The sequence below is a fragment of the Ornithorhynchus anatinus genome, chromosome 7 (assembly GCF_004115215.2).
Source record: "Ornithorhynchus anatinus isolate Pmale09 chromosome 7, mOrnAna1.pri.v4, whole genome shotgun sequence".
Lineage (NCBI taxonomy): Eukaryota > Metazoa > Chordata > Mammalia > Monotremata > Ornithorhynchidae > Ornithorhynchus > Ornithorhynchus anatinus.
The window spans coordinates 72,047,824-72,066,763 of record NC_041734.1 but is presented as its reverse complement, the minus strand read 5'-3'; the positions used below and the strand labels follow the sequence as shown (position 1 = coordinate 72,066,763).

Below are 18,940 nucleotides of genomic sequence, written 5' to 3'. Positions count from 1 at the left end.
ATTTGATACCTATTCTCCTTCCCTCTTAGACTGCGAGCTCCACGTGGGGCAGGGACTGTATGCAATCGGATTCTCTTGTAGGTATCCCGGCACAGTGCTTGGCACGTCATAAGCAGCATGGCCTAGTGGAAAGAACACGGGCCTGGGAGTCAGAGGACATGGGTCCTTTGCCCGGCTCCACCACCTATCTGCTAGATGACCTTGGGCAAGTCACTTCACTTCTCTGCACCTCAGTTACCACCTCGGTAAAATGGGGATTGAGACTGTGAACCCTAAGTGAGACTGGGACTGTGTCCAACCTGATTATCTTGTATCTACCCCAGCACTTAGAACAGTGTTTGGCACCTAAGTGTTTAACAAAAACCAAAATTACGATTAAACGTACCATAAATACCATCATTAACAGGGAGTGGTGTTCACAGGGCAGCCACCGACCCCTACTGTGAGCACAGGACTGGGTCCCCCCCTGGGAGCTGGAAGGGGAATCAGGTGATAGGGTTCAGCAGCTGTGTGGTCTCTGGACCTGCTCTCCACCCATCCCATCTCGCCCTCTCATAGCAGGCTTGTGGGGAAATGGTAGATGAGACCCAATAAGATGAGCAGCTCTGGGGTTCTGGGTTAAAAGAATCATGATAATAAGCTTTTCTCATTCATTCAATCGCATTTATTGAGCACTTACTGTGTGCAGAGCACTATCCTGAGCACCTTCTTGAATCTCCCCACCACCCTTGGACACTGGGCTTCCGCAAAGATGGTGTCTGGCAGGTTGCCTGGTCGTCGCCACGGTGTGGGCTGGCACTACCCAACCCCCGGCCCCCAGGAGAACGAGACAAAGTAGAGTGCACCCTCCCCCACACTCCCTGCCCCTCTGACACAAATCCCCTCCACTTTCCTCAGCTTCTCATTAGCATGGGGTGCCCGTCAAGGCTGAAAGACCCCGTTGTAGTAGGTCAAACTCAGCTATTCCCCTGTCCGGGGACCAGGCATTCATTCATCCATTCATTCAATAGTATTTATTGAGCGCTTACTATGTGCAGAGCACTGTACTAAGCGCTTGGAATGTACAAATCGGTAACAGATACAGTCCCTGCCCATTGATGGGCTTACAGTCTAATCGGGGGAGACGGACAGACGAAAACAATAGCAATAAATAGAATCAAGGGGATGAACATCTCACTAAAACAATGGCAAATAAATAGAATCAAGGTGATGTACCTCTCATTAACAAAATAACAGAATCAAGGTGATGTACACCTCATTAACAAAATAAATAGGGTAATGAAAATATATACGGTTGAGCGGACGAGTGCAGTGCTGAGGGGAGGGGAAGGGAGAGGGGGAGGAGCGGAGGGAAAGGGGGGAAAAGAAGGTTTAGCTGAGGAGAAGTGAGGGGGGGTAGAGGGGGTGCAGAGGGAGCAGAGGGCAAAGGGGGAGCTCAGTCTGGGAAGGCCTCTTGGAGGAGGTGAGCTTTAAGTAGGGTTTTGAAGAGGGGAAGAGAATGAGTTTGGCGGAGGTGAGGAGGGAGGCCGTTCCAGGACCGCGGGAGGACGTGGCCCGGGGGTCGACGGCGGGATGGGCGAGACCGGGGGACGGTGAGGAGGTGGGCGGTGGAAAGAGAGAAGCGAGGAGAGGTAGGAGGGGGCAAGGTGATGGACAGCCTTGAAGCGTAGAGTGAGAAGTTTTTGTTTCGTGCGGAGGTCGATAGGCAACCACTGGAGGTTTTTAAGAAGGGGAGTGACAGGCCCAGAGCGTTTCTGCGGGAAGGTGAGCCGGGCAGCGGAGCGAAGAATAGACCGGAGCGGGGAGAGACAGGAGGAAGGGAGATCGGAGAGAAGGCTGACACAATAATCCAGCCGGGATATTACGAGAGCCCGTAGCAGTAAGGTAGCCGTTTGGGTGGAGGGGAAAGGGCGGATCTTGGCGATATTATAAAGGTGAGACCGGCAGGTTTTGGTGACGGATCGGATGTAGGGGGTGAACGAGAGAGACGAGTCAACGATGACACCGAGGTCGCGGGCCTGAGAGACGGGAAGGATGGTCGTACCATCCACGGTGATAGGCAAGTCAGGGAGAGGACAGGCACAGCTCTGTCTGTCACTCCTATGGGATCCGGGTGCCAATGGGGGCATCGGTGCCATCCCTCCTCCTCTCCTTGCCCCCTCCCTGCAGAGAAAGGGGCCCTGTGACACCAGAGTTGTAACCTCCCGTTGTTCTCCTCCCCGTACCCGGTCCCTGCCAGAAACGAGGAGGCGAAGAAAGGCACAGTGTCAGCTGAGAGCAGCGTTCCAGCCGGAGATAGGGTGCGGGGGGGAGACTTCTCCCAAGAGGTCCCCACCCGAGTGCCCACTGCCCAGCCCAGCCTGGTCCGGCCTGCAGTCCTGGCCAGCCAGTCAGTATTCCAGGAGGGACAACGTGCCATGACCCAGTCAAGATTGGGAGGAACAGGAACACGAGAAGCAGCGTGGCCTAGTGGACTGAGCATAGGCCTGGGAATAAAAAGGATCTGGGTTCTAATCCCGGCTCTGCCACTTGTTTCTGTGTGACCTTGGGCAAGTCGCTTCACTCCCCTGGGCTTGTTAACTCATCTGGAAAATGGGGATTCAGACTGTGAGCCCCATGTGGGATAGGGAGTGGGTCCAACTGATTAGCTTGCATTCATTCAGTTTTATTTATTGAACACTCACCATGTGCCGAGCACTGTACTAAGCACTTCTACCCCAGCGCTTAGTAGAGTGCTTGGCACATTGTAAGCACTTAAATACCATTAAAAAAAACCCCAGGAGCAGTAGGAATTGGGGGGAATTGAAGTTCTAACCTGAGGGAATCAATTTTCTCTCCGATCTCCCTTCCTCCTCTCTCGCCCCGCTCCAGTCTATTCCTCACCCCGCTGCCCGGCTCATCTTCCTGCAGAAACGCTCTGGGCCTGTCACTCCCCTTCTTAAACACCTCCAGTGGTTGCCTATCGACCTCCGCTCCAAACAAAAACTCCTCACTCTAGGCTTCGAGGCTCTCCGTCCCCTTGCCCCTTCCTCCCTCTCCTCCCTTCTCTTTCCACCGCCCACCCCGCACGCTCCGCTCCTCCTCCGCCCACCTCCTCGCCGTCCCTCGGTCTCGCCTATCCCGCCGTCGACCCCCGGGCCACGCCCTCCCTCCTCACCTCCGCCAAACTGATTCTCTTCCCCTCTTCAAAACCCTACTTAAAACTCACCTCCTCCAAGAGGCCTTCCCAGACTGAGCTCCCCCCTTTTTCCCTCTGCTCCCTCTACCCGCCCTTCACCTCTCCGCAGCTAAACCCTCTTCTCCCCCCTTTCCCTCTCCTCCTCCCCCTCTCCCGTCCCACCCCCTGAGCACTGTACTCGTCCGCTCAACTGTATATATCTTTATCACCCTATTTATTTTGTTTGTTTTGTTTAATGAGATGTACATCACCCCGATTCTATTTAGTTGCCATTGTTTTAATGAGATGTTCTTCCCCTTGACTCTATTTATTGCCATTGTTTTTGTCTGCCTGTCTCCCCCCATTAGACTGTCAGCCCGTCAAAGGGCAGGGACTGTCTCTATCTGTTGCCAACTTGTACATTCCAAGCGCTTAGTACAGTGCTCTGCACATAGTAAGCGCTCAATAATTACTATTGAATGAATGAACTTAATATTATTATTAAAAATAATGGTATTTTATTAAGCACTTACTATGTGCCAAGCATTGTACTAAGCACTCAGGAAGATACAAGATATTCAAATTAAACACCGTCCCTGTCCCTCATGGGGTTTCCATTCTAAGTAGGGGGAGGAGGATTTAATTCTCAGTTTGCAGATGAAGGAACTGAGGCACAGAGAAGTTAAGTGACTTGCCCAAGGTCACAGAGCCACAAGTAGCGGAGCCAGGATTAGAAACCAGGTCATCTGACTCCCAAGCCTGGACTCTTTCCACTAGGCCACGCTGCTCCCCACTTGAACTGTACTTACACTGCAGCTGGAGGGACTTAAGTCAGACTACAGGGTATGCTGGCTGTGAGGGCAGGAACAAGGTCCCAAGAGAGGCCTCGAAGGTATCTGTTTCTGTGCCAACAGGGAAAATAAGCCCTCTTCCAGGGTAATTTAATTCCAACTGCTGAGTCAAGATGAAATTTGAAGGGAATGGAGACTCCCACTAGGAACAGTGATTAAACCTTCACCCTGAGAATCTGGGTGGAGGAATTGATTCTAGTGCTATTGGTTTGCTTGGCACCACTTGCAGTCCCATCCTGACAATCGTGACCCCGCTGGGGCACCAAGTACCACAAGTGAGAGGGTGAACGGGGATGCAGCTCACTGCCAAGTGCAGGGACAATTGTTGCCCACGGTAGCCAACTACAGGTAGAAACGAGATTAGAACCCAGGTCTCCTGATTCCCAGAGCAGTGTTCTCTCCGTCGGACCCTCAGAAGGGTCTCTGAAAAAGGATGGCCTGGAAGGTTTCTGGAAGACACATCCAATGAGGAGATTCCCTCCAATTTCACACACTCTCTGAGTGCACAACCCTTATTGTTAGTCAGAAACAGTTGTGACTTCCAGGGGGAGAGTGAACCAAGCGGTAACTGAGATCCTATTTTCAGACACGTCACTTGGTAATAAACAGCGGGGGAAGAGATGCCACGATGATACATTATCTCAGTGGAATTGTTTCCAAATAGTGTGCCTGGTTTTTCTTTTTCTCAAAATGTCCCCAGAGACGCCCACAGCTCTTAAAAGCCACTAAATATCTTCCCTTGTTTACAGCTGAAATGGGCTCGGGCTCTCAACCTGATCTCTTTAGAGCAATTATTTGAGTGTCGGGGTTCGCGGGGAGGTGGAATAGGGGGCTGTCATTGCTGCTGCCAGGGGCCGGCTCCCCTGGAGACCATAGGGAATGAGGATGATTGTTGGGGGAGGGGGGGCAAAGTTAGGACAGGTCTGAGGCCAGGCTCTAGCAAGGACCAGAGGGCCAGAGTGGACCACAAGCTAGGTATGTCATTGTATTGCCTTTCCACTACCACAGAAGAGGGGTGAACTGGGGGTGGGTGGAGGGTGCGCAGCCTCGGGGCCTCAGAGAAGAAAGCCACCGGCCAACCGTCACAACTCTCCACCTCTGGTACATTCAAGGGAGGAGGAAAGGAAGACTGACATGCAGCCGGTGAGGAAACGGACCAGGAAGTCTTCCTATCTAAACAGGAAGCAGGATGCGGAGCTGGGGGTGGCTGAGCTTCCTCTGAGTGGGAGAGAGCCGGAAGAAGCTGACCGTTCATCGGCTTGACCATTTCCAGGATGACGCTATGGGGCCTGGAAGCCGAAGGAAGCCAAAGGGAGCCAGGAGGTTAAGTCTGCTGCTGCTGAGCTCTCCGGTGGGGGGGATATTTTTCCTCTGGTTTAACCTGAGCCCCCTGGGGATAGGATGGCGGATTCTGTGGTGCGTTGCGGTTTGAGCGGTGCTGACAGGCCAAGAGTGAGCGACATAGCCGGGGAGGAGCCCCGGGGCCTGGGTGGATGGGAAGGGGAAGTGCAGAGGCAGCGGGAGGGAGCCGACCCGATTATCCAGCGTCTGACCCTGGCTCTTATAGTACGGTGCTCGTCATACGTTAAACTCTTGGCCTAATAGAAGGAGCACAGGGAACCTAAATTCTAATCCTGATGCTGCCACTCACCTGCAGTGGGACCTCAGACAAGTCACTTGAACACTTCTCTGGGCCTCAGTTTTATCAACTGTAAAATAGGGATTCAATATGTGTTCTCCCTCCCCCCTTAGACTGTGAGCTCTATATGGGACAGGGACTAATTATCTTCTGTCTACCCCAGTGTTTTGCACAGTCCTTGGCCCCTACTAAGCACAACATATTCCACAATTATCCATTATTAACCACAAATACCACCATTATTATCCTTATGCTACAGTGTTGGCTTCCTTTTCTCAAAAGCCAAGATGGGATTTACAAACAAGAGATTCTGTTGTGCTATTTCAGGATCGGCTGAAACTCGCCAGAGTCAGTGCATGTGCAAAGTATTGGCTGTGTGACTGTGTACACAGGAGGACCTTTTGATTGGTCAGGAGTGTCTGATTGATAGCTTCTGTCCAAAGGTGAGGGGGACTCGGGGCTGTTACATCTGGTTGTCTGGGGGCTGACACTGGAGCCTGCCCCAAGGCTTCTCAGGATGCTAAAGGCTGGGGGAGTGGGGGCTGGGGAGGAGGAAAAGCAGAACTGGCCTCTGGAAAAGCTCAAAATACTTCAGTCAATCAGGTGGACGTGCTGACCTCAGGATACCTAGAGTGAGGCTCCAGGCAGAACTCACCAGAGTGGAGTTACAAACCTCTTACCTAGTGGAAAGTTCATGGGCCTGAAAGTTAAAGGAACTGGCTTCTAATCCTGGCTCTGCTCCTCACCTTCTGCATGACCTTAGGCAAGTCAGAGAAGCAGCGTGGCGCAGTGGAAAGAGCACGGGCTTTGGAGTCAGGGCTCATGAGTTCGAATCCCAGCTCTGCCACCTGTCAGCTGTGTGACTGTGCGCAAGTCACTTAACTTCTCTGTGCCTCAGTTCCCTCATCTGTAAAATGGGGATTAAGACTGTGAGCCCCACGTGGGACAACCTGCTTCCCCTGTGTCTACCCCAGCGCTTAGAACAGTGCTCGGCACATAGTAAGCGCTTAACAAATACCAACATTATTATTATTATTATTATTTAACTTAGTGCCTCAGTTCCCTCATAGTAAGCATTTAATAAATATTATTATCAATTAGAAGTAGTAATAATACTAGTAGTATTCCCACAAGCCCTGGTGTGGCCCACTGTTAGATTTTCCCTATATGAATACCAAGAGGAATTTTCTATTAGAAAAATATTTCCAAAAATGTTTTCACCATTGTGAACAGAGCTCTGTTCAAGGCTAAGAGGGGGGGAAGAGAGAGGGGGGAGGATATGATTTTACCCTCAAGGAGCTGACAGTCTCCTTGAGAAGGAAAGAGCAAGGCTAGGGTCCAGGAGACATGGGAGTGAATTCCAGCTCTGTTGCTGACCTGCTGGGTTCCTATGGACAATTAGTAATAATAATCACTGTGGTATTTGTTAATAATAATAATGTTTGCATTTGTTAAGCGCTTACTATGTGCAGAGCACTGTTCTAAGCGCTGGGGTAGATACAGGGTAATCAGATTGTCCCACATGAGGCTCACAGTTTTAATCCCCATTTGCCAGATGAGGTAACTGAGGCCCAGAGAAGTGAAGTGACTTGCCCACAGTCACACAGCTGACAAGTGGCAGAGCTGGGATTCGAACCCATGACCTCTGACTCCCAAGCCCCGGCTCTTGTGTGCCAGGCACTGTACTAAAGCGCTGGGGTGGATACAAGCAAATCGAGTTGGTCACAGTCCCTGTCCCACGTGGGGCTCACGGTCTCAATCTCCATTTTACAGATGAGCTAACTGAGGCACGGAGAAGTAGAATGACTTGCCTAAGTCATACAGCAGACAAGTGGCAGAGCAGGGAGTGGAATCCAGGTCCTCTGACTCCCAGGTCCGTGCTCTATCCACTAGGCCTCGCTGCTTCTAGTATCAGCAGTAACAGCGGAAGCAATAGTAGCAACCAGTAGTAGCAACGGCAATTACAGAACCCCCCCCCCTTTTCCCTCTGATCCTTCTTCCCTCCCCTTCCCCTCTCTCGCCCTCTGTTCTTCCCCCTTCCCCTCCCCTCAGCACTGGCACTGTGCATATTTGTATATATTATTTATTACCCTATTTATTTTGTTAATGAGGTGTATATCTCCATGATTCTATTTATCTTGATGATGTTGTCTTGTTTTGTTCTGTTTTGCTTTGCTGTCCGTCTCCCCCGTTTAGACCGTGAGCCCGTTATGGGGCAGGGATTGTCTCTATCTGTGGCCGAATTGTACATTCCAAGCGCTTAGTACAGTGCTCTGCACATAGTAAGCACTCAATAAATACGATTGAATGAATGCATAAATAATAGCAGCAGCAATAGTAGCAGCAGAGAAATAGTAGCAGTAGCAATAGCAGTAGTGAGAAGCAGCATGGCGTAGTGGATAGAGCCAGAAGGTCATGGTTCTAATCCCAGCTCCACCACTGGTCTGTGTGACCTCAGGCAAGTCCCTTCACTTCCCTGTGCCTCAGTTACCTCATCTATAAAATGGGGATTGAGACTGGGAGCCCCACATGGGACCAGGACTGGGTCCAACTTGATTTGCTAGTATCCAACCCAGTGCTTAGTAGTGTCTGGCACATAGGAAGTGCTTAACCAATACCATCATCGTCATCATCAGTAGTAGTATTAGGAGCAGCAGTAGCAGTAGTAGTAGCATTTATTGAGCCCCATTTAGTGAAATGCACTCTTCTGGCACTTAAGAAATACACAATAAAGAGCCCCTTTCCCCGACTAAAGGGAGTTTACACTCTTACCAGAAAGGCAAAAATCTATCAAAAATAAACAGACATGTATATATGAAGGATACGGAAGGTGTAAATAAGTTCCTAAATACTAGACACTTGACTGTAAACTCATTATGGACAGGGAACAGGTCTGTTACCTCTCCTGTATTCCCCCAGATGCTTAGAACAGTGCTCTGCACATAATGGTCAATAAATAAGACTGACTGATTGATAGAGTCGTCTAAAGGGATGTTATGGCACAAAAGACTTGTAGGAGGAAGTGGGACTTTAGGAAGGCTTTGAATATGGGGAGCGCTAGGGTCCGTTTGATGATGGGAGGGAGTTCCAAGCCGGGGGAGTAACGTGAGCAGGGAGATGGAGGTGGGAGAGTGGAAAGCAAAGGACAACTAGAAGGTTGGCTTGGGAGGAACAAAGGCAGCAAATTGGGGAATAGCAGGAGAAGAAAACCCAGATAGGTGTGTGTGGGCGTGGGGGACAGATGGTGGAGAGACTTGAATCATTCAATCATATTTACTGAGTGCTGTGTGCAGAGCACTGTACTAAGCGCTTGGAAGAGTACAGTACAACGATAAACAGATATATTCCTTGCCCACAATGAGGTTACGGTCTGGGTGGGGGCAGAGACAGCTAATCTTTCTAGGCCTCAGTTTCCCCATCTATGAAATAAAACCGGGATAATCCACCAGCAACTCCTTTAAAAGCAAGGGGTAAAGATAAAAACGAGATCATGGATGTGAAAGGCCTTTGGGAAAATAAAAATGCTTTCTAGGAATTCTAGATATTTCATATTATCATCTTCACATATTCATTACATCTGAATAAACCCAAACTCTCGAGGCGGGAGGGTAAAACCGTGAACACAAACAGTAGCAATCTATATGTTATCATTTACTGTCGTCAACAGCGGTGCTGCAGTTACTAGGATGGGCCGGGGTGTCTGAAGCTAGGAGCAGGTCATCTGGAGAAGCTTCCTCGGGGAGGTGGCTTTTTACACAAATTCTCAAGCAGGCGGGGATGAGGTCTGGGGAAGAGGAGGGAAAAAATAATCAAAGCCCTGAGGAGATTCAGGGAAGAGGCAGTCTAGAGGGGATGCAGGGAAAAGTGATGGTCTGGGGGGTGGTGTGTGTGTGTGGGGGGGGGTTTCTTCCATCGCTGCTGCCCCAGCCTGCCACCCCAGCCTGTCCCAGTGTTCTACCCCGACCTTCTTCCCTGTCCTACCCCAGCTTGCTGCCCAGGTCTGCGACCCCAGCCTGTCCTGTACTGCTCTAGTCTACTGCCCTGGTCCATCCCAGTCTACTTTCCCAATCTAGTCCCTTGGGGGGAGGAGTTACAGAGAGGGGAGGGAAGGAAAAGGAGGTGGAGAGGGAAGGGCCCCACCCTGCCCCTTCCCCTGTTAGCAGAGGTGGCCAAAGTGCAGGTCCTCCCTGTAATCTCCAAGCCTAAACCCCAGAGAACAACCAGCCTGTGGCCCTGGCTCCAGGTTCTCCCTCCCCCTAAGCTTCGGGCTCCTGCTTTTACCATCACCTTCTCTCTGCAGCCCAGACAGCATGGGGTGAGTCTCGGGCAGGGGAGCGGAGGAGGAGGGAGAGGAAGGGGAGAAGAGGTATGAAGAGGAGGAGAAGAATGAGAAGGAAGAGGAGGAACCCCGGGGTGGTGGGCAGAAGGGACTCCAGGGGAGGGAGGAGGAGAGAGGACTGCAGGGGAAAGGGGAGGACTCATCTGATAAATGGGAGAGGGAAGGGAGTGGATTTGGAAGGACTCTGCAAGGGATTGGCCTGGATCCGGGTTTCGTTCAACTTCATGTCCACAGAGAAAATACAGGATATTCAGGGACCAAACATGGCTCAAGACTTTATGCGCTAGAAGCCCCTTGGAGAGGACCTCAGAGGCCTGTCAGTCACACAACTACTAGCGATCCCCAGAAGCCATCCAGCCCAGCTTCCAGTTGCCAAGCAGGTGAATGCCCAAACTACCTAGAGTGTCCATCTTGCTTTTAAAGATCTTCCTGGAGGGAGACTCTATACCTAATCGCCCCTGAAGGACCTCTCCTCCTCGTAGCCGATCAGGTCTCTTCAATCAATCAATGGTACTTACTGAGCGCTTACCGTGCGCAGAGTACTGTACTAAATTCTAACTATTCACAGTTAATAGACACTTTCCCTTAACATAAGGGAAAGTCTACAGTCTAAAGGAGGAGCATCAGTCTAGAGTTCTCTAGCCTGTAAACTCATTATGCGCAGAGAACATGTCCGCTAATTCTGTTGGATTAGACTCTCCCAAGCACTTAATACAGTGTTCTGCTCATAGAGAAGCAGCGTGGCTCAGTGGAAAGAGCCTGAGCTTCGGAGTCAGAGGTCATGGGTTCGACTCCCGGCTCTGCCACTTGTCAGCTGTGTGACCGTGGGCAAGTCACTTAATAATAATGTTGGTATTTGTTGGTATTTGTTAAGCGCTTACTATGTGCCGAGCACTGTTCTAAGCGCTGGGGTAGACACAGGGGAATCGGGCTGTCCCACGTAGGGCTCACAGTCTTCATCCCATTTTACAGATAAGGGAACTGAGGCACAGAGAAGTGAAGTGACTTGCCCACAGTCACACAGCTGACAAGTGGCAGGGCCGGGATTCAAACCCATGACCTCTGACTCCCAAGTCCGGGCTCTTTCCACTGAGCCACGCTGCTTCTCGTAACTTCTCTGGGCCTCAGTTACCTCATCTGTAAAACGGGGATTAACTGTGAGCCTCACGTGGGACGACCAGATTACCCCGAATCTACCCCAGCGCTTAGAATAGCGCTCTGCACATAGTAAGCGCTTAACAAATACCAACATTATTATTATAGAAAACATTCAATAAATGCCACCGATTGATGGACAGTCTAGAGTCTGAAGAGTGTAGCGTTTAGAGGGTCTAGAGACTAGAGATTCTAGAAGATTTAAAGGGTCTAGGGATTCTAGAAGTTCCAGAGGTTCTAGGAGGCTCTCAAGTTTACAGGGGGTCTAGAGGGTGGGTTCTAGGGTTTCGAAGGTCTACAGTCTAGCGGAGGAGCATAAAGTCTAGAGTCTGGAGAGTCTAGAGATTTAGTGTCTGGAAGGTCTAGAGTCTAATATCTGGAGGGTCTAGAATCTAAGGTCTGGAGGGACAAGAGGCTCTAGGGGTTCCCAAAGCTCTAGGGGTTTGAAGGTTCGAGATTCTGGAGGTTCTAGGGATTTCAGAGGGTCTTGAGGTTCTGGAGGCTCTAGGGTCCAGTGGTTCCAGTAGCTTTAGAGCCTAGGTTCTAGGGTCTAGAATGCCTAGAGTCTAGAGGAGGCGAATACAGTCTAGAGTCTCGAGATTCTAGAGAGCCAGAAGGGTCTAGAGTCTGGAGGTCTCTTCCGCTGCCCGTTCGGACCAATTTTTTAAATGGTATGTGTTAAGCACTTCCTATATTCCAGGCAAAGTACTAAACGCTGGGATAGATACAAGCTAATCAGGTGGGACACAGTCCATGTTCCACATGAGGCTCCCAGTCATAATCCTTATTTTACAGATGAGGTAACTGAGGCACAGTGAAGTTAAGTGACTTGCCCAAGGTCACACACAGCAGGTACGTGACAGACCCGGGATTAAAACCCTGATCCTCTGACTTGCACACCTGTACTCTTTCCTCTAGTTCCCGCTGCTTCTCAATTCCTCTTGTCTGATTAATAATAATAATAATGTTGGTATTTGTTAAGCGCTTACTATGTGCCGAGCACTGTTCTAAGCGCTGGGGTAGACACAGGGGAATCAGGTTGTCCCACGTGGGGCTCACAGTCTTAATCCCCATTTTACAGATGAGGTAACTGAGGCACCGAGAAGTTAAGTGACTTGCCCAAAGTCACACAGCTGACAAGTGGTAGAGCCGGGGTTCGAACCCATGACCTCTGACTCCAAAGCCCGTGCTCTTTCCAGTGAGCCACGATTAGAAACAAGAGGGAGGTTGATGAGGATGATGATGATGATGATGGTATTTGTTAAGCGCTTACTATGTGCCAAGCACTGTTCTAAGCGCTGGGGTAGATACAAGGTAATGACGTTGTCCCACATGGGGCTCACAGTCTTAAACTCCATTTTACAGATGAGGTAACTGAGGCACAGAGAAGTTAAGTGATTTGCCCAAAGTCGCACAGATGATAAGTGGCGGAGCTAAGATTACCTAAGAGTAGCAGCGTGGCTCAGTGGAAAGAGCCCGGACTGGGGAGTCAGAGGTCGTGGGTTCTAATCCCGGCTCCTCCGCTTCTCAGATGTGTGACCTTGGGCAAGTCACTTCACTTCTCTGTGCCTCAGTTCCCTCATCTGTAAAATGGGGATGAAGACTGTGAGCCCCACGTGGGGCAACCTGATTACCTTGAATCCTCCCCAGTGCTTAGACCAGCGCCTGGCACATAGCACGCACTTAACAAATACCAATATTATTATTATTATTTCCCCCTTCCCCTCAGCCCTGTGCTCATTTGTATATATTATTTATTACCCTATTTTATTTTGTTAATGAGGTATACATCCCCATGACTCTATTTATCTTGATGATGTCTCGTTTTTGTTTTGTTCTGTTTTGCTTTTCTTTCTGTCTCCCCCGTTTAGACTGTGAGCCCGTCACTGGGCAGGGATTGTCTATCTGTTGCCGAGTTGTACATTCCAAGGCCTTAGTAGAGTGCTCTGCCCAAAGTAAGCGCTCAATAAATACTACTGAATGAATTAGAACCCACGACCTCTGACTTCCAAGCCCGTGCTCTTTCCACTAAGTCACGCTGTTTCTTGTTGTTAGCTCTCCTTTTCTCCGACCCTCACACCTGTCCCCATCCCAGGGTGAAGCAGAAGCTGCCGAGAGGGGGCTATGAGGCCGAGAAGGGAGGGCGGCAGGTTGCCCGGAAGCAGCGTGTCTCAGTGGGAAGAGCCGGGGCTTTGGAGTCGCAGATCGTGGGTTCGAATGTCGGCTCTGCCACTTGGCAGCTGCGTGACTGCGGGCGAGTCGCTTACCTTCTCTGTGCCTCAGTTCCCTCATCTGTAAAATGGGAATGAAGACTGTGAGCCTCATGCAGTACAACCTGCTGACCCTGTATCTCCCCCAGCGCTTAGAACAGTGCTCTGCACAGAGTAAGCGCTTAACAAATAGCGACATTATTACCTTCTGTGCTGATGGTCCCTGAAGATTTCAGCAGGTTCCTGTGCTGGACAGCTCCCCCAGCCACCACGCAAGTTTAGCGAGCTCCCTCCCTTCCTGTGTTCAGATTTTTATTTTGTATATGGTAATAACGATCACTGGGGTATCTGTTAAGCCTTTACTATGTGCCAGGCACTGTACTAAGCGCTGGATAAAGCCAGTTGGGTTGGACACAGTCCCTGTCCCTCCCCATCCCCTCGGCACCGTACTCGTCCGCTCAACTGTATCTATTTTCATCACCCTATTTATTTTGTTAATGAAATGCACATCGCCTCGATTCTATTTAGTTGCTATTGTTTTAAATGAGATGTTCGTCCCCTCGATTCTATTTGTTGCTATCGTTCTTGTCTGTCCGGCTCCCCCGGTTAGACTGTAAGAAGGGCAGGGACTGTCACTATCTGTTACAGATTTGTCCATTCCAAGCGCTTAGTACAGTGCTCTGCACATAGTAAGCGCTCAATGAATACTATCGAATGAATGAACGAATGAACATCGGGCTCACAGTCTCATTCCCCATTTTAGAGGTGAGGTAATTGAGCCACGGAGAAGTGAAGTGACTTGCCCGAGGTCATACAGCAAACAAGCGGCGGGGTGGGGACTTGAACCCACGACCTTCTGCGTCCCAGGCCTGTGCCGTATCCAGTGCACGATGCGGCTTCTCGCTATCTGTAAAGCGCTTCCTTCTCCTCTCAGGGTCACATGTGGAGAGTTTCCAGGCCTCTTCTAGTCTTGGCTACGGGAAGGAGAGTCAAGCAGAGGCCTACCCATTCCATTTCTCGCTTGGGCAGTGGCTAGCGAATGGAAGGCGATCTTCTACAGGTCAAAACTGACCGGTGCCGGGCAGTAGGAGCATGGGAGAGAGTCAAGGCCGGAGACTCGTTTACCGCGCGGAAGGATGCAGCGGTAGACCACTTCCGAATTTTTACCAAGAAAACTCCACGGATACATTACCAGAACGATTGCAGATGGAAGTGGGATGTTCTGGGAGAGATGTGTCTATGGCGTCGCTATGGGTCGGACACAACTAAAGACGATGTCTGTTAAGCGCTTACGATGTGCCAAGCTCTGTTCTAAGCGCTGGGGTAGATACACGGTAATCAGGGTGTCCCACATGGGGCTCACAGTCTTAATCCCCCTTTTACAGACGTGGTTACTGAGGCACAGAGAAAGTCCAGTGACTTGCCCAAAGTCACAAAGCTAGTCCCGGCTCCACCACTTGCCTTCTGTGTGACCTTGGGCAAGTCACAACTCCCCTGTGCCCCAGACATCTCATCTGTAAAAGATGGGGATTAAGAGTGTGAGCTCAGTCTGGGACAGGGACTGTGTTCAACCTGATTAACTTGTATCTACCTTGTATCTATCTAAAGCACTTATGCACCATAATTATTATTATTATTATTAAAAAGGGCGGCTATTAAGCTTCCTGCAGCCTTGACTTCTACCTATTATCTGCCGTATGCTTTCTTCAAGGGTCCTCTCATTACTTCCAGCATAGCTTGTGGGAAGCAGCATGGCTTAATGGCTAGAGCATAGGCCTGGGAGTCGGAAGGTCGTGGGTTCTGATCTCAGCTCTGCCACTTATCCGCTGTTTGGACTTGGACAAGTCACTTAACTTCTCTGTGCCTCAGTTACCTCATCTGTAAAATGGGGATTAAGGTTAGAGCCCCATTCAGGACAGGGACTGTGTCCAACCTGCTCAGCTTGTACCCACCCCAGCGTTTAGTACGGTGCCTGGCACCCAGGAAATGCTTAACAAAAGTGACAATGAGTATTATTATTCCCAAAACTTTTCTTCTGACCCTGCTCTGAGCCTGGGTCTCTCCAGCTGTTGAAGGGGGATGACGGTCGTACCCAGAGATGGCTTCCGTCAGGGGCACGGGGGTCTGGAGCCACAAGACACGCAGCTTGGGAGAAGCTTTGTTTAGATGCCACTTTTCCTTTCTTCCGCCTACAACCGGTCAGGTCTGTACAGGACATCAGAGGAGCCGAGCTCCGGTTGAACCTCGGTGGGTGCGATATCCCCACCCCCGTCAGCTCACTGCCTTCAGAGCCACAACACGGATAATGCCCCGCAATCGGCGGGCTATCTGAGCCTACCTTCCCGTCAAGAGGGTTAATGGAATGCAGCCCGCGCTCGCCTTCCACTTCTCCGTTCCTCTCTCCTCCCCGGTCCGCGGGCTTCAACCTCTTGCTCCAACACTGGGCCCGTCCCCGCAGTTTAGTCCGAATGCTGAGCTCTGCTGACTGCTAAACCGGCTTTTAACGTCCCTCCCCTTCCCCCCGCCCAGGAGGGTCTCCTCAGCTGGGGAAGCTTTAATGAGCTTTAGCATCCAAACAGCTGCCTCCCTTCCTCCTCCTGCTCCTCTCCCCTCCTCCTGGGCTCGGCTCGCCAGCCCCGGGAAGAGGCCCCGGACCCCACCCCCCGTTGCTCTTGGAGGAAAACTGAAATCATGATGCCCCTGGTGAGTGGATGGCAGGGGGGAGGGGAAAGGGCTGCCAGTCGACGAGAATTTATGCAGCAATGGGCTAGGCTGGGGGTGCATTTCCAGTTTGGACGGCGTAAACCGAGCTGGCGATGGCAGTTGGAGTTGATCTCGGGGTCCTCAGGCGCCACAACTGCTGGCCACTGGGGAGCTCTGGACCTCTCCTGGCCCCCTGGCTGAAGCCCAGTTCACTCGTATTTACTGAGCGCTTACTGTGCGCAGACCACTGTAACCGAGCGCTTGGGAGAGTACAATGTAACAATAAATAGACACATCCCCCACAACCATCTCTTGCAGACCCCAGGGATTAAGTGTAATGGGGAGGAAGGAGACTTTCTTTAGGTGAGCCAGAGGCCACCCCCTCAGGAATCCTCCCCGCCTGGAACCCCCTGGGGCCGAGGCTGAGACAGCCCAGCCTGCCCTGGCCAGTGATGTGATGGTAATATTTGGTTCAACTCCCAGACTGACTTCTGACCACCTACTGACTCATTCGTTGATTCCTCCCGTCTCCTTCCAGCCGGCCCCGGGGTCCAGCTGAATGGGAGCTGGCTGGGCCAGCCAGAAGAGACGAGGGGAAGAAGAGTCGTAGTGTGAGAGCAGATGACTCGATTTACAGGCCTGGATTAGCCTTCTCCACAGGAGAGGAAGTGATTCTCTCCAGCCTGTAAAGAGAGCAGAGAGCTGGAGACTTGGGATATGCTCTGCAGCCGACAGGTTTCCGGGGCTTCCCAGTGGGCAGCCTGGGCAGGCGGAGGCAGAGATGGGAAACCCATGAGGTGGGTGGAGTCTCTCGGGGAGGTTGGTAATGATGGTCGGGTAGTAGTAATAATAAGTGACAGTAACTGGGATATTTATAAAGCATTTACTATGTGCCAAGCACTGTTCTAAAGGGTAGATACAAAGTTATCAGGTGGGGCTCACAGTCTTAATCCCCATTTTACAGATGAGGTAACTGAGGCACAGAGAAGTTGACGGGCCCCAAATCACACAGCCGACAAGTGGCGGAGCGGAGATCAGAACCCATGACCCCTGACTCCCAAGCCCGTGCTCTTTCCACTAAGCCATGCCGCTTAGTACAGTTCCATCTGCTGTCACACTGCAACTCTTAGTCCCTGGCCCACATGGAACTCACAGACTATGGGGGAGAGAGAACGGATGTGGAGAGAGAACAGATGTTGAATCCTCATTTTACTGAGGAGGAAACTGAGGCACAGAGGAAATGAAGTGACTTGCCCAAGGTCACATCAGGTAAGTGGCAGAGATGGGATTAGAACCCGGGTCCTGGGCTCTTTCCAACAGGCCCCACTGCTTCTTTAGGTCCCCTTCACCCAATTCACAGGATTTTGTCAGGAGCGGTGGCCGGGAAGAGGGATATAGTCCTCATTCTCCACCTTGCGGTTCTTCTCTCCCCAGGGCCTTCGATTTTCCCATCCTATTAGGGGTAACTTGCAAAGCGCTGTGGATTAAGTACTGGGCCACGGACGTGGCATCTCGATTTCATTCATTCATTGATTCAGTCAATCATATTTATTAATAATAATAATAATAATTACCATGGCATCTGTTAAGCACTTACTATGTGCCAAGCACTGTTCCAAGCGCTGGAGTGCTTAGTGGATATACAGTATTGTACTAAGAAGGGTGGGTTAGTGGAAAGAGCACAGGCTTGGGAGTCAGAGGTCATGGGTTCTAATCCCACGATTAGACAGCTGTGTGACTCTGGGCAAGTCACTTAACTTCTCTGTGCCTCAGTTCCCTCATCCGGAAAACGGGGATGAAGACTGTGAGCCCGCCTGATAACCCCGTATCTACCCCAGAGCTTAAAGCGCTTAAATACCATCATTATTATAAGTGCTTGGGAGAGTACAATGCAACAACAGAACAGACACATTCCCCGCCCCCAACAAACTTACAGTCTAGAGGGAATCGTGGTTCTGCTGTGTGCCCTTGGACGAGCCGCTCGACCTCTCTGAGGCTCTGTCTGTCCAAATAGGAACCCTGAGCTTCTCTTTCTCCTCACCTCCCACGAAATTCTCCGAGGAGAGGCCCCGTGATGATGGAAAGATGCCAGAGAGGCTCGAAGGCTTTCCTGGTTGCAGTTCCAGGGCAGGAGCCCCACAGCTGGAGGATGGCACAACTAGAACATGGCACAGCTGGTACAAGGCCCAATAGAAAGGTGGCACGGCTGGAGTATAGTGAGAGAGGGAAGACAAGCAGGAACCAAACCAGAGGCAGGGCAGCCCTGCTGAGTCATTCATTCATTCATTCACTCACTCACTCACTCATTTATTAGGTGCTTACTGTGTGCACAGCACTGTACTAAGCACTTGGAAAAGTACAGTACAAAAGTAAACAGTGGCATTCCTTGCCCACAGCAAGCTCATCAAGGCAGGGGGACCCCTAGGTCTCCAGGCCAGCCTCTGCCTCCCCGGGCTACTGCTCACTCTCCAACTTCTCGAGCCAAGCCCACAGCTCTTGGTTTAATAACAACGTTACGACCTACCTGCAACTCCGGCCCTCCGACGATCTGGGGTCCTGGACACGGTTCTTTGGAGGGCAGAGCAATCCCTCAGAGAAACCCCACCCCCACCCCCAGAGGCATCACTTCCAAGCTATGGGGTCCTCTGACCCTGTTGGGGTGGTCCCTTGGTTTCTGCTCTACCACGTTCTCCGACCCTCAGATATCCGGCTTCCTCCTAGAAGCCAGCAAGCCCAGAAACCCAGGAGACCACAGGGCTGGAAGCCCAAGAGGAAACGTCACCAGGGGCTGGGGCTCGGGGAACGGTGCCGGGAGGAAGACATTCACTGTGCGCAAGGTATCTATTGTTATATTGTACTCTCCCAAGCGCTTAGGACAGTGCTTTG

General features: G+C 51.1%; 1 protein-coding gene across 1 annotated transcript in view; it reads right to left on the bottom strand.

Moving 5' to 3' along the window:
* Positions 1–18,940, bottom strand: part of NAV1 (neuron navigator 1) — a 313,376-nt gene that overhangs the window by 253,515 nt on the left and 40,921 nt on the right. The window contains 1 exon segment of the mRNA XM_029069967.2: positions 9,303–9,431. The gene's annotated coding sequence lies outside the window, so the exon portion shown is untranslated.